This window comes from Rousettus aegyptiacus, unplaced genomic scaffold (genome assembly GCF_014176215.1).
Source record: "Rousettus aegyptiacus isolate mRouAeg1 unplaced genomic scaffold, mRouAeg1.p scaffold_m13_p_2, whole genome shotgun sequence".
In the NCBI taxonomy this organism is placed as follows: Eukaryota; Metazoa; Chordata; class Mammalia; order Chiroptera; family Pteropodidae; genus Rousettus; species Rousettus aegyptiacus.
Window position 1 is genome coordinate 107,814,575 of NW_023416295.1, and position 16,576 is coordinate 107,831,150.

General features: G+C 35.2%; 1 pseudogene; it reads left to right on the forward strand.

The window, feature by feature from the left end:
* The first annotated feature begins 670 nt into the window (after positions 1–670).
* Positions 671–1,284, forward strand: LOC107510289 (annotated as a pseudogene).
* The last annotated feature ends 15,292 nt before the right edge of the window (positions 1,285–16,576 follow it).

The following is a 16,576-nucleotide window of genomic DNA, read 5'->3' on the forward strand; positions in this document are numbered from 1 at the left end:
ATATAATTCAAAAATATGTTTGGCCAGCTCAAAATAGTCCTGCTAGCTTGCAAACTAAAAGTGGAAATTGTAATAAAATAACAGAATGAGCAATTCTTGTTGCATAATATCAGTGGTAGATTATTGTACAATTTATTTTAATTTTTTGCCTTTTTTATGGTACTGCATTTATAGTAATTCTTGCTTCTAGTTTATATGCTCTAATTTTCTTAAGTTTCATTAGATTATAATTTATACAAATTATATATTATTTCCTATATGTTTATGTAAATGGTATGATGGTATGTTTAAAATATCTTGAGCACTGTTTTGAAATTATTTTAAGTAGTTGATAAGCTAGTTCTTTATAAAGGAACTAGCTGATGAAATTGAACTATGATTCACTCTATTTCATCTGTTTATACATTTTTATATGTATTAGGAAGTCCGTGTATAGAGCATATCTATATACATATATATGTGTATTTATATATGTATATAAATATGTCAGTGTTCTAGCAAATCCTTATGACTCAACTCATTGTAAGTATCAACAATCATAATCACATAGTTTTATTTGTGCTCTTGATATTTGGGGTGGGGGGAGTAGATAGGTGAGGAAGAGAAGTCATAGACTTTTAAAATCAAAACAAAATAGCTACATTAATCAGGGGGGCTGCACTTGGTTAAGATGCAGACATGCAAGCGGCGCCAACATGCCCGCGGCCAGGAGGGGGTTGGTCGCACTGGTCGCACAACCTACATGACTCCACAGAGACCCTTCAAGAAGTCCTGTCTCTATCAAGAGCTGAAGCTGATCGATGAGTATGGTCCCCGGAACAAATGAGAGGTCTGGAGGGTCAAATTTACTCTGGCTGAGATCCATAAGGCTGCCCGGGAACTGCTGACGCTGGACGAGAAAGACCCACGGCTTCTGTTTGAAGGCAACGCCCTGCTGCGGCGCTTTGCTGGATGAGGGCTGGATTACATCCTGGGCTGGAGGGTTTGGGGGGTTTCTTGGAGAGGCGCCTGTGGACCCAGGTCTTCAAACTGGGCTTGGCCAAGTCCACCCATCACGCCCACGTGCAGGTCCGTCAGCACCTCGTCAGGGTCCACAAGCAGGTGGTGAACATCCCGTCCTTCCTTGTCTGCCTGAACTCCCAGAAGCACATCGCAGACTTCTCCCTCCTGTCCCCCTACGGGGTAGGTGGCAGCCCAGGCCATGTGAAGAGGAAGAATGCCAAGAAAGGCCATTGTGGGGCCGGAGCCGCAACGACGAGAAGGATTAAGGCCACCATCACCTGACTGGTGGAGCCTCTAGTTTTACAGTCAGATAAAACAAATCACCACTGTGAAAAATAAATAAATAGCTATATTAAGTGAGTTAGTTTTCTCTTCAAAAATAATCACCATTGGTGACTGTGTATTTATGACATATTTAAAATGTTTTAGAGCACCTTTTCAAAATTGTTTTTAAGAGTAAAATTTGAGTGATAAAATAACTAGCTCATCGTTAGCCTTCATATATAATGAAAATGTAGTTGCAATTATGCCCATTTTTAGAGTCAAAAGAGCACTGTGAAATATTAGTCTGGTTGGTAACCTTGAACTCATATCAGTTTGAAGAAAACTCCAAACACCAAAAAAAAGAGTTTCATTTCATATGTTAAATCAAAGTTCCCATCACATTCTACCAATTTTTGCTATAATTTGCCATAGGGGAATAATAAAGAAAACATTACGGAACAGTATCACACATGTAAAAATTACTTGACATTTTAATATAAATATAGCCAAGATAAGAATGCACTCATCAGTTATATTATCTTAGTAGTTCTTCACAACCTAACATTGCTCTAAAAGACATGAGTTTGCTACAGGCATTATCTATCGATTTTCATTGTCTAGGAAGAATGTAAAATATTTCAAAAAAGGCAGTGCACCAGTACCAAAGTTATTTTTCTGACAACTAGACAATATTTGTCTTGGTTTGTTTAGAAAACAAATTAAAGCAAGATCAGATCAATTGCTGTGGTAAAGTCAGTAGTACCATGACATCCCTCCTTTCATTTTTTCTCTTTTTATTTTGTCTCCATGAATGTTGTCTAATAGAGTATACTCGCTTTTCTTTATTTTCTCTACTCCCCTAAATTCACTGTATCTGCTAAGCAGGAAGTAGGGAATATTCAGATGATGAATAAAACACGAGTGCCAGAAAATGAGAGACAAACTTTGTAAAAGTTAGAAGCCTGCCATATTTATGTTGATCCTAGGGGCCAAGGAGTCTGTAGTGTGTCAGGGTACTTTCTTTAAAGAAAAAGACAAATTTCTATATCTTACACAACTCACTCACGAACAAAGAGGCACACCTGCAGAACCTGTCCGGTTAGAATAGAGACCCCATTTCAGTGTGCTGCTCCGATCCCTCATTGAGTAGCCTATAAGCTTTGAGTGGAATCTAGCAGGTGAGTGCTCTCAGTAAGCATATATTGTGCCCACTATCCTGTACCTTGGGCTTTATGACTCAGAATATCCAATAATAATTGAATATCTGTGTCAGACATTGCCTGATCTATAAAATCTTTGTATCACATTTGTGTAACTATGTCAGTTAATGTAGATTTTTTAAAAAGGCATAAACAAAAAAGTTAGTCAAGTGTAAAATAAAACTAGAAATGGATTTGCTTTGCTGTTTATAAAATGAGCTTGTCATGAAATATAAGACAGATCCATAAAAGTGATAACCTCCAATTAATTATCTCATAGGGTCACTAAACAAATGGTTGAATAGTAATCAATTTTAAGTAAAAACTGTCAGTCATTCAAGTCTTTTTAGCAGTACATGTTGATAAAGAGTTGAAAATTTTTTGTGACTGATATATCAAATATCAATAGCTTTCCTTATACTTTTCTCATGCTCCTGAATTCTTTTGTTGTAATTTTCATCATGAGCTTGGAGGTAATGTGATGTAATAGTTAAGAATTTAGACTTTTTAAACTATATATACTCAAATGTTAAATGTGTGACTTCTAACTTCATGGCCTTTAGAAGGTCATTTAAGTTCTCAATTTTCCCTTCTATAAAGTGGGGCTAATAATGGTACCGGATCAGAGATTGATGTGAGGTTTAAATGAAATAGAACGTGTAAAGTGCTGGCCACAGAGAAAGGCTTCAATAAATATTAAACATTAATATTCAGGAGACTGCATGTCAGCTTCTTCAGCTATAAAATGAGTTCTTTACAGCCTTAAAATGGTAGATTTCTGTTATTTTAGGTTATATCTATGGAAAGTAAGTTGGTGATTTATGCGGTTATTCAGTGAACAGAGAAAATAACCACTGTATAATCAAGGCTTATGAACAAATTATAAGGGCCAGTTGTATATTAATGACCCACTGAATAACTATTAACTTTTTTAACTGTAAGAAGTGACTTTCTTTAACCCGCCTTTTAAAAGCATTTACTTCTGCCACAGATATAGTTATATTGTGTGCTAAATTTTTTTAGCTCCCAGCTACCTCATCCTTTTCTTTCAAATTGTAGTTTTTCTTATCTCCCTCACATTAAGGATTTTGCAATTAGAACAAATAATATATACCATTAGGAACTTAATTTAGGTTAAAATACTGTTTTCATCTTGTTTTTGGTGAAAGGACACTCTTTCTAAACATTTTAATTCCTTATCAGTACTGTTAAATATTTGCTAAAAGTAGAAATAGTAATGGAAATATGAGTTCATTTTCCTCCCAACACAAGAGCAGAAAAGAACAATAACAAAAAAAAAAAAAGAAAAAAGAAAAAGAAAACTTTTTTTGGCATTTTCAAGTACAGAGGGTCTCACTGCAGAAAATAACTGTGTAATTGTTTTGTCAGAGTTCACACACAGAATTATAGGATTTGGTTCATCTCACTTCGTGTCTTGAATTGATAGGATAAATTATTTGAAGAAGATTCTGATTTGAAAATATGCTGTGGAGTTTTTCCATCAGAATCATTATCTCTAAAAATGTGCCCATGATGAATGAAATTTTGTACTCTTAATGATGACTTCCACACTTCCCAATTATTTCTCACTGTGACGTACAAAGTAGTTATCATAAAATGAACTCGTCAGACTTTCCATTGTTTTCTTTCGATTGTGGACTGATTTCTCATGTTTGGATTTTACTGTCTGCCCTGAAATTGGCTCATTGATTGTGATACATCTCTCAGTGCCTCTTCTAGTACTTGTTTGCTAGAGAGTGTGACTTACACATTAAATGCTAAATAGTTTGTGTAGGATCAGTAGACATCAATAATGAACTCAAGAATAAAATGTGTGGTATATAATGAAATATTAATAATTTTCAAGACGTAAGACTGTGACTAGCAATTTCCATTGAAACCGTTATAATTTAAAATGGCCTGATAGTAACAAACATTCATAATTCAAGCATTATTCAAAAATTGTTATCTAAACTTTGGAAAACATTAGTGTTTATTAATGATAAGAGAGAGCATCACAAATATGCTGTTGGAAAATGAGCTTTACCTGAGACAGCAAAGGAGACTTCTGACCCTTTCTGTCCAACTCTTCCACTACTCCTAAATTTAGACCAGATCTCACAAACTTAAGTATTCCTGTGGGAATTATGCTGTTAATATTTATTTCTTAAAGGTAAAGAAATAAGAATATTGGACAAAAGATGTGTTTCTGAATTCTATGCATAGCATCTACTTAAGTTCACTAATGCTTAAAGCAAACAGCCTAAACAGGTCACACCTTGGTTTAGACTAATTTTCACAACTTTTTTTAGACCATATTTTCATTTTGTTTAACCTGTGGTGTGTACTGCCTCTGCCTTTCATCTCCGATAACTCAAGTACACCCTGCATACCACCATAATAATCTTCTAGATATCCAAACTGATTACATCATTTTCCTATTTAAAATATCCTTCCCCTTCCCTTTGTTACCTGTTGCAAACACTTCAGTTTCCAATACTGTCTTCTACCTCTCACTTCACAACAGCAGCCAATCTGGCCACACTGAATGTCTCACTGAGCTTTTTCAGTATCTCAAGATTTTTTCATGACCAATATCTATCCTTTAATATCTTTCACTCCCCCAAATTTACATAGTCTGAAACTTTCCTTTAAAATCAGCTGTATTTCATCAGGACCCTGGTTCTACCTATTATTACACCAAGTCTCACGTTGTGTTGCAATTTTCAGTGTATATATATGTTTCTGGTACTTGCCCTTCGGGGCAGGGAAAAAATTTTATTTATATTTGCAGCAGAACCTAACAATATCTAGTACTCAGGAGGTTTTCAATTACTGTGTGTGTGTATGTGTGCAGAAATATATAAATAAGCTAGCGTATGGTAAAATTAAAATTCTAGTATGTATACATCAAAGCATAGTAAATGTTTTGTGTAATTTTTCATGTAGTGAAGATTTCTTTCAATAATTGTGAAAGTATAGATAACAACAAATGCAATGAGAATTTTCAAAGGAAATTTGTCCTCTATTTTCATATTAACTGAGATTAGTCTGTACACAATCCATGTATCTACCATTGTTTCTTATCCTTGACTTAAGTGCATTCCATATCTGCAATTCTTTTATGATTTATTACTTTTCTGTAGAGTTTTCACCTGCTTTTCATTCAAGCAACAGAACTGTCCTTGAAATTTGAATGTTTTAAAAGTAACACACTGTTTAGCTGTATGCTTCTGAGATAATAGACTTTTCTATGATATCCTGCACCTGGATCTCAAATAGACCTCAAAGACAAAGCAGAAAAGGCAGAATGAACTTTCATTTGGTGCATGATGCATGTGTGTGTGTGTGTGTGTGTGTGTGTGTGTGTGTGTGTGTGTGTGACTAGCATAGGTTAAAGATAGTGATTTGAAAATTCGGTGTGGTATTCTAGAACATAAATAATTACCTATGCCTCTGTAAAAATCTCTATTTTTCTTTAATTTAGAATGTTGCTACTGCCTGTCTTTGTGATGATTCTGCTTTTATTGTAATATCTCTTAATTAAATTTCCATTAGAATTCACTTTTAGCCTCTGATGAAAGAGCATAGCTATTGTCTACTTTTTTAAAAATAAAGCCAATGATGTAAACCTATGGTCTAGCATAAAGCTTTCTTTTTCTTAGATTTTTTGGTATTTTTCTGAACTCTTTAGAAACACTATTCTCATTTTTATTAAAGCACATTTTTTAAAAAAAAAATAAGAAATGTTTGCATTTCTTATTGCTGAATTTCTTTAACATTTCTCTGTCTTCTTCCATTTCTTTGGTGTACTACAAAGTTCTAGGACTGCTCTCTGTAATTTCTGTGTTTACCGGAGAGTTCATGTTATAAACTGAAGCTTTAGTGTCAGATCCAGTTTGAAATAACACTGCTGCTAATTATATCTATCTTAATTATGATACTTAAACTTTCTAAGCTATAGAAAAAATAATAATATTAGGACCCATGTCAGAGAGTTAAGAAGACTGAATATCATAATGAGTGCAGAACAGATTGCAAAGTATCTACCACATAATAAGCAATCACTGTCAGTCGTTAGGATAATTATGATGATAATATTGATGATGATGCTATTTTCTCAGTGTTCATTTGTACCATAACACCATTATAATCCAGTTTCCACCTATGTCACTTTACACTGTAACAATTGTTGGTGTTAAAGAACAAAATTTTGAAATGTAATTGTCTTTATTGAATGATTTATGAATCACATGGCATCTCATCTAGTAAACAAATACATGATCCGAGAAGCTGTACAACATGGAAGGCTTTTATAGGCTGAAAGTGGGTGGGGCAAGAAAGTTATTAGCAAAAGAAAAGAAAGGATTGTTTGAGGCAAGGTTACCTTTCCTTAGGGAAAGGCAGGTGTCTTATCAGGATGATCTTCTTAGTTTTGTTTCAGTGGGGAGAGTGGAGAGGGCCCAAATAACACCTCATTGGTGCTGACCAGAAAATTTCCAACTATCTGATTAAGATTACATTCTGTAAGAAGTTCGAAACTGCAACTAGGTCAGGTTTCAAGTTTAGATTTGGTGTAATGGGCTTTAGCACAAGAGATTCCATTTGGTGCATTGTTCTAGTGGATGGAGACACAGTGGTAATATGAACAAAAATTCATCTTTTGAAGTTTACATTTGAGTTAATGGGCAGTAGATAATATACAAATAAAAAGCAGATTATGTTGCATTTTAGGTGATAATAAGTGCCATGGAGAGAAGTAAAGCAGGAATGGAGTATAGGCAACTGGGGAGCAATGGTTAAGTGTTAAATAGAGCAGTTAGTTGTGAGGGTCCTACTAAGAAGGTGATATTCTAACAAAGACAAAGAAAGGTAGGAAAACACTTGTATCAATTTCCTAGGAAAGAACATTTCAGGAACTGGGCAAATGCCTACTAAGTGTGAGATCAGAATAAGGTCAGAACATTATAGGGAGCAAGGTGAGGCTAGAGATCTGTCCTATTATAATACAGCATTTACCATACTTTGTGGTGTCCTTTGTGGTGTCCCTGACAAAAGTGTGTCTCATTAGGGTACTGAGATCTCCAGCACTGACAAGCCCAGAGAAATAGGACCAGGAAGCACAAAATCCTCTAGAGTAATTGAAAGGGATAATAAGTAGGAAAATCTTGCTTCTGGGAAGCATCCATGTATCTGTCCTATTGAGACTACAGCACTATCCCATGGTCTCTGACTTAAGAAGTACACTATGTACTGAATGATAATGAACAAAGGCAAAGTCTTAAGATAACCTGTTGAAGCCAATTCTGTCACCTTGTGTTGTGCCAGTGTCATGGTTACTACCAATGATACACTTTTTGGAGTTTTCTCTATCCCTTGACACTATTATTCCCAGACCAATTGTCCTTGCTGTATATCTGTCACAATTTTAACTCAGTCACTTTTAAGCCATTACACCTTTTCTTTAGACAAAATACTTTCTATATGTATGCACCTGTAACTCACCAGCTCAGCTTTCTTCATACTTCACAGCTTGGCAAATCAAGGAAATAAAAATTCCTGGAAATTTCCCCCCTTGTGATAGATCCTCAGTGTCGAATTTTTTTCTAAAACGAGGGTAGACTAAGAGATGAGATTAAAATGTGAGTGTTTTTTTTTTTCCAGTGAGAAGTACATAGTTTTCATCTGAATCTTAAAAAAATCTTTGACCCAGAAACTATATATGAAATTTATGTTCCTTGTTGTTTTTTGATTCGGAACCCCTTCTGTGAGGGAAACGCAGTTGGCCCAAGCACCCTTAAAGCAGTTTCTATGCTCTGTTTCTGAGCCATGCCTTTTTCATCTACCAATAATAAGAAACTTAGGGCAGTAAATTTTTCTCCTACACATCCCTATCAACCACCATTCCTCCCTTAGACTTAGTCCCATTCAATAAATACATGATTATAGCAATTCACCTTTCTTTGCTTAAGTGTCCATCTGAGTAAAGAGCATTTAGAGAGATTGGTGCCTTATCATGGACATTGTTTTCAACCTCTTGCAACCCCAGTGTAAACAATTTAATTGTTTATTCTCAATGCTAAAAGCAGCTTAAAATACAAAAAAAGAAATGTTATTATTGTAGAATGTGTACATACAGACAACTCATTCATTCATTTCTATAAACGACAACAACAACAACAATAATGCCATGAAGTTTACCTGTATTTACCATAAGAATGTTACTAGGGAAGTTGTTCAGTTCATTAAAGAGGGTCTTTTATAAGGGTGTACAGGATAAATTTTGATCTTACACTGAGAATATAACTAAATAAATGCCGTTCTTGTGGAAACCCTGGGGCTGATCTGTGAACCTTCCAAAGGGTTAAGGCATTTATTTTGTGTTAAGCTCACGCTGGCTCAATTTTATTTTCTCTTTGCCTTATTTTTCTTCTCTTTTTAAAAAAATTAATCTTACTTGCTATATGGCAGATGTCTTTTATTGCATACTTTCTTAAAAGTTCTTTCTGGACCAAAGTAGCATATAAATAAATTACACATAAAGTCAAAACTCCTCCAATAAGTTTCTAATTACTTTAAATGGCCACATCTGATACTTAAACATCACGTGAGATTTCATAGGAGCCTTCAGCTTATCCAATTGAAAGACATATTACCACAGGTGTGATTAATTTCAGAGTTGTTTCCTGAGTACACGATGACATTTATTGAACGTACATGCATGGCAGAACAAATGTATGGAGTAAAATTAGTTGGCATCTACCAGTAGAAAACTTGTGTGTCTGTAGGTGCTGACATTCTTCAATCTCTGTTCTCTGCAGAATCAGGGTAGTCTCATGAGAAGTAACTTCCTAAAAGAATACTCTGACCTTCTAAACCTAGACATTTCTGAAGTGGAGAATAATTGACTGCTCTTCATTCTAGACAAGGGTAAAGAGAAGAATGACATGAGCAGACCGTGAGGCTTTAATTCTTTCTGAGATCAATAACTTCTAAGAAAACTCAGACATCTCCCATATGTGATATTGCCTTCACATTTTTTGTGTATGTAATATAATGATTGTTGATTTCTCCTAGTTTTTTCTCTGCAAACTCCATGTTATTTCATATTTATCCACATATATTTGTGTGGATAAATTCATTCTTGGTATTTTATGTATTATAATTTAAAAACTGTTCATGTAACTTACATCTAGTCAGACTGCTAAAAGGTTAAAGTGTCATGGGGGAAATTCACTTTTCAAAATGAATATCACATCTTCATTGCCTAAAACCCTCCAAAAGCTTCCCAATGAATTTAGAATGAATCATGACATAATTCTTCCCCAGTCTGATGTCTGATTAACTCCTCTGTCCTTACCTCCTACTCTCCCTTTCATTTTCTGGGTCCAATAACGTGGATAGTCTTTTCATTCTTTTAATTACCAATATAGATACCCTCTAGAGTATTTGCACTTACTCCTCCTTTTTTCATGAAAATTTCCCCTAGACTCTTCAACTGCCTTACTCTTTCTTTTTATTCAAATTTGGCTTAAGTACACCTCTTAAGAGAGAGGTCTTTTACGAACAATAGTCTACAATGTCTATAATAGGCTACTTCCCTGTGTCCTCATCCAATCGTCCCTATTACATTATTCTTTCGTTTGTTTTCTATAAATTACACTAATTTGTTTATGTATTAGTTTACTTATTTACTGTTGTTTTCTATTGGGTGGATGTAAGCTTTTGGAGGGAGTAAGTCAGTTAATTATGTTGATTACCTTAACTCCTGCTTCTGTGACAGAACTTGGTACACAGTACATTCTCAAGTAGCACTTTTTATTGTTATTTTAATGAATAAAGTAAAAATGATGGCAGTTATTAGCAAACAATGCCTGGTATTAACTTCAGTTGAGCTTTATTAAGTTAGTGAACAGATGTCCTGGGAATGTCATCTCCTACTTTTTTCAGCTGGTTGAGGACTGAGAGTGCTAAAAATTTCTTCACTCGTTGACAGTGTTTTCTTTTTTTTCCGTGTAAAAATTGGTATTCATGAAATATCTCCATTAGTTTTGGAAGGCTCAAATATATGGCTGATAGGGCATTCTGTAAGACTTGTATTTCGATTTGGCAAGTCTCAATGGTTACAGTTGAAAACACAGTGTACTTTATAATTGAATCCCTCAATTAAAAATTTATATATTTTGCTTGTCTGCATTATTTTAAAGTTAGTTTCAAAATCCTGAAACCTAGAGTTACACAATGGGATTATATAAATCAGAAAATCATTAGAATAAAATGCATTCAAAACTTTATATTATTCAGTTTTTATTCTTGTTTTATCACATATTTGATAGTACACTATCTAATAATCCAGCTTCATATTTTATTCAAAGTATATGAGAGGTAGTTGTGAAAAATAATGAGAAAATAATACTAATTGAGTTCATATTATATGTCGGGCACTTTTCTAAGCACATTACTGTATTATTTCATTTAATCCTAAAATGAATTTCTGTGGCGGTGCTATTTTTAGTTTCATTTTACAAATGAGATTAAGGCAAAGAGCTCAGGCATCATTACTGTGGCACTAGGCTCTGAATCCAGGTAATCTGATAAATGGCCTTTGTGGCTTTCAGAAGGGAGAAGGAATTTCCTTTCCTCTCAGCAGAGGAGCTGGTAGACACTACTTTATTTGCTGTTTGCCTGGATTACAGTCTAGGTAGACTGTAAAGTCTTTTGGTCTGGAGGTGTTCCCTAGGACAAGAGTCCCCAGCTCCCAGGCTGCAGACCAATACTGTCCTGTGGCCTGTTAGGAACCAAGCCACACAACAGGAGGTGAGCAGTAGGCTAGCAAGCAAAGCTTCATCTGTATTTGCAGCCACTCCCCGGCACTAGCATTGCTGCCTCAGCTCCATCTCAAATCATTAGGCATTAGATTCTCATAGGAGCACTAGTCGCTGGTGCCAAAAATGTTGAGAATCGCTGCCCTAGGATCTTCCTCGCCACTATTCAGAATTCTCCAGCCCATACTGTCTTTAGATATGCTGTTAAATCCTCTAGACACTTCTATTTTGTTTTCCTTTTTTGATTACAAAAATATTTGCTCACTGTAGACAATTTCGTAAAGAGTAAAATGTATTTAAAAATAAAAAATCCCCTATACTCTGTCAATAATAACTTTTACTTTTCTTCCTTATTTTTTATCATGTCTTCTCTTTTTAGTTGGACGCTTTGTACTTACATATTTTTTGTGTTGTTTCGGGTCTTCTTAGAAGCAGATACAAAGATGGAACTAGATTTGCAAGAGATTTATAGAGGGCAATGCCTGTACCAAAAAAGGGGAGAAAGTCAGAAAGGACCAGGAGAATCTTCGGATCAAGAGGCAGGTCTGAGCCAAGTAAAGGAGAGCAAGTAGAAAATAAAATGATTGGGTAGGAATAATTTCAAAATGTAGGGCAGTTCTAAAAGTTTCGGTGTGGTGATGGGTCAGAGACATGATATCTGGGGCTATCCATCAACTGTGCTCTGCCCAGCTGATAATCAAAGTTACCAATATCTATCCATTGTTCAATATATGTCTATTTCTCCATACACACTCCAGGAGCAGCTACTCATATACATGTAGTCTCTAAACCTGAGGAGAAATATAGAAGAGAGAGGTTAGTAGTATGAACAATAGCCTGTGTCCCTACCCGTTGATCTAGAGGCCACATCTGAACTTCGTCCTCCTCTACCATTCACTCCAAATACCCTTCACCTTCAACTATCATCTCATCAGGTCTTAGTGGCTTATCTGATTATGTGACTTAAACCTGCTTTTTTAGTAGTCCGAGCCCTTGAAAATTATACTCCCTCAGGCAGTTGTTGCACATGTTTGTTAACAGTTCCAGTGGAGCCAGAGAATGCCAAAGGCATCAAGTGGATCACCTGAGTTCCATGTGTATTCCTACCTGTTTCTATTGTATGAAGACATTCCTGATCCCTCCTGATGATCACAATCAACTATCTCTGCCACAGTAGTGCCTTCTTCTTGCCTGTTTGGTCCTAGACACAAGAAATCCGAAATTCTCTGGTAGTGGGCATAACTTGTAGGTCAGTGAGGTCCTTGCTATGTCCCCTGGTGAGACTATGCCCCCTTTGTGTGATTTAGATAGGAATAAAAATTCTCCAGTAGGAATTCAGGAGTGATGGCAAGAGCAATGGTAAGATAGGCCACTTGATGCTTTCACATCTTGGATCCCAGACCCCTGTGATCTTCCTATTGGGGATATAGCATCATAGTAGAGTTCTCTGATTTCATGCATACAAAACATTATGAAGGATGTCATCCTATCTTCTCTGAATATTGCCTCTGATCTAAAGCTTCAACTGTACCTTTAAAAGACTGTTTCGTTGTTCTATGAGGCTGGCTATCTCTGAATGATGAGATGTGTGATATCATCAGTGAATCCCATAGCCATGGACCCAGTTCAGTACCTACTTCCCATGAAATGGTTCTGCTAATTAGATGCTGTGTTATAGGGATTTGATGCCTATAGATCGAGCATTCTATAAGCCTCAAGATAGCAAAAAAGGAAAACACATAGCCCACATAGGTGTCTACCCCTATGAGGATGAACCACAGTGGCTCTCAGCATGAGAGGAGCCCAAATATATTTGATTTTCCAAGTGACCGGTTGGTCTGTTGAGGAATAGTGCCACATTGGAAGGTCTAGTGCTATTACGGACTAAATTGTGTCCCCCAAAATGTATAGATTGTATTTGGAGACAGAGCCTTTAAGGCAATAACTAAGGTTAAATGAGATCTTAAGTATGGGACCCTACTATAATATGACCGGTGTCATTCTAAGCAGAGGAGGAGGTAACCAGAGCTCTTTCTCTCTCTGTGTACAGAGAAAAAAGCCATATGAAGACACAGATAGAAGGTGACATCTGCAAGCTCAGGAGAGAGGTCTCATCAGAAACCAATCATGCTGGAACCTTGATCTTGGACTTTCAGCCTTCAGAACAGTAAGAAAATACATTTCTGTTGTTTAATCCACCAGTCTGTGGATTTGTGCTATGGCAGTCTGAGCGGATTAATATAGTTGCTGAAAGGATGAAAATTCAGAGATGTAGCATCTGGGTCTATGAGTCCCTGATACTCTTCACAGCAGATCTTAAAGAGTGAAACGTTTTCAAGGCTTCCACACTGTAATACCTTATAATTCTTTAGGCAGGCAACTCCGGAAGAGTTGTAATTGTTTTAAATATGAGTTAACTATAACATGATAATAAAAAACATTCTTCATTTAATTCTTATTAAGCTCATGAATATTTAAGTTAACAGTGCTAAGGAAGAGATGATTAATATAATATCTCAGTCACTAGAGCTCCTAGTAAATTGCGGAAAACTCAACATGGTATTTCTGCAAGAAGCTATCATATCTCATGCCCTCAGTTCTAAAAGGCATTTTGTTGAGATTGCCAAAGCTAGAAAGAATTGTCTTGAATATCTTTTTATGTTTTATTTATTTAACATTGAGTATGAATAAATGTGAATCTGATGTTTTTTTAATCTCAAAATAAATACATAAGAAAATGATTTTCTGCTTCTTTGGAGTTGACATCGCTGAACCAATAGGTAAATTCCTAAATAATTCAGCAAATTTTATTTTACACCTACTATGTATGTACTCTAGTAGGTGGTGGGGATACAAGAATGAAAAAGACAGATATCTGTTCCACCTTCTTTAAGGAGATTATAGGTTTATGGCTTCCTTGTCAGAGCTTCACTTAAGGTGTCAAAGAAAGACATTTGTTATGTCTTTTGAGGCAGCTTTTGAGGCCTGTGTATCTGCTTTAACTCCATTACCATCTGCACAGTAAAGAAGAATAGCATAATGAGAGAAAACACTGCCCAGGGTATGTCATTTTACTCAGTTGATACACATTGTGAAGATAAATCTTATTAATAGGGTAAGCAAGAATGAGGATTATCATGCCGTGTATAGCTAGCTGAAAGTACAAACATAAAACCAAACAAAGGAAACCCAGTTCATGCAACAAATTCAGTTCAAACTGAATTTGTGGCCGAAGAAATGGAACCCAGGGAAATTTTCTAATTGTTCTATATTATTATTCTCTTAAGTTATATGTTATAGACCATTTCTATAATGAATTTTTAATGAGGGAAAATATTTATAAAATAATATTTATTCTCAGTGTTGAAATTCTTTTATCACTTACCAAAGATATTTTAATCTTTTAAGGTACCATTATTATTTTTGCATTCACTAAAATCTTTTTGTTGAAAACCACTGGTGCTATGTGTGTGTGCTTGTGTATGTGTGTGTATGTGTATATGTGTGCATTATTGGGTATAACCCATACACTTCCCCCTTTATCTTCTGGTTTCTTCTTTTATACTATACACATTCTAGGGTTTCTGCTAAAGTCCTGTTCTGTATTAAATTGCTAAGCCTCATAAGAAATGCATTTTTTTCCCTAAATGGATTTAATATAGTAATACAAGGGTTTATTCCCAAAACCTTTAACAATATCCAATACATATGTCCAAGTAAGAACATGTATTATTTTTTAAATCATCAAACTCAAGGACAATATCACTGGGGTAACTTTACAGGGCTTAGTAAAATTAAATGCATAAAACTCTTTTGCTGCAGTTACCTAAGAACATATTTTAAAAATTAAAAAATAAAAAAGAATGTTTTCCAGAGATACAGTAAATTGGTAGAAGTATAATTGAGCCAAATAGAAAATTTTGCTTTATGAATACAGCTTATACTAAGCTACTTAAAAGAAAAAACAAAAAACAAAAAACATGCTCTGAGATGTCTATTGGCTTCGGGGTTAGGTAGAAAAAAGTCTACTCATAATCAGTCATATTTGCTAAAACTAAAAATTGCCATATCTTTTCTCACGTGATATGGTTGCTAGACTACATAGTTAATTATGTGTGATCTATGAAGGTGTGAGTATTCCCTGAGCACTCCAAAAAAGCGTTTCAGTTAATTATTCCTCCCTATAGTTTATGTTCGATTTTGAATGTGATTCCAGTGGCAAAAGGCTTAGACATAAAAATAATCTTTGTTATATCATTTTGCTTTCTGGGTGAGGAAATATTTGGGTCCAAAAAGAGTAAAAGCAAAGGAATACCCCATGTCAGAGAATGCATGACTAGGGCAAGCTATGCTCTTCAAAAGTGTGCTGCTTTTGTCTTTTTTTTCTTGCTTATTGATTTTTTTTGTCATGGTTCTAATCTTATTATTTTATTATTAGTCCCTAAACACTACTTCAATTGGTTCATATTTTATATAAAGTACCCTATTAACTAGTATTGAAATTGCTGGTGTAAAAAGCAATCTGTATGTGAATTTAACATAATTAGAGAATTGTGTAATTATGTAATTAGAGTTCTGATTGGTTTTATTTCATTTGGTCAGGCAGTGATCCACATCTCAAAGATGCAGAAAGCATAATTCCTGCAGTAAACATAATACTACCTGAGTTTTATATTTAAGATAATATGTGACAACTTATATTTGTTCTAAAATGACAGTTTGACAAATTCAGCAAATGAAATAACCCCAAACACCAAACTCATTTATATTATACCAGTAAGCCAGATATTTTGGGTGGAGTTTCTTGCTCCTTTGAAATCATTTAAGATAGACTCAAATTTTCAAACATGACCTTTGAAAACTTAAGCCTTTTCTCTGACATGTGAATTTACTGGAGCTTCTGTGATCTTGGTTCATCTGCCATTGGGCTTATGCTTTGGACATGTTGGTTTACCTCATACAACTCAGAATTGAAACTTATCCCCATTCACAATGTTTCGGGGGAAGATACCCTACAAAGAAAATCACTCTTAACTGAGGTAGTTCTATCAAATGCTGCCTGGGAAACATATGATGGGGTAATGGTGTTGAGAGAGGAAGGGCTGTACACCGATGTAATGAAAATAACTTGAAAGTAAACAATTTCTACTACATATTTCTTACAGGTATTCCTGCCACACACCATCTCTCTGGCTTTCCTGATTCTCTTGCTATTCTTTCATTGTCTTTGTACACTTCTATCTTAAGTGCAAAACAAATTCTTATCTTTGTTGTTTTACAGAAAAG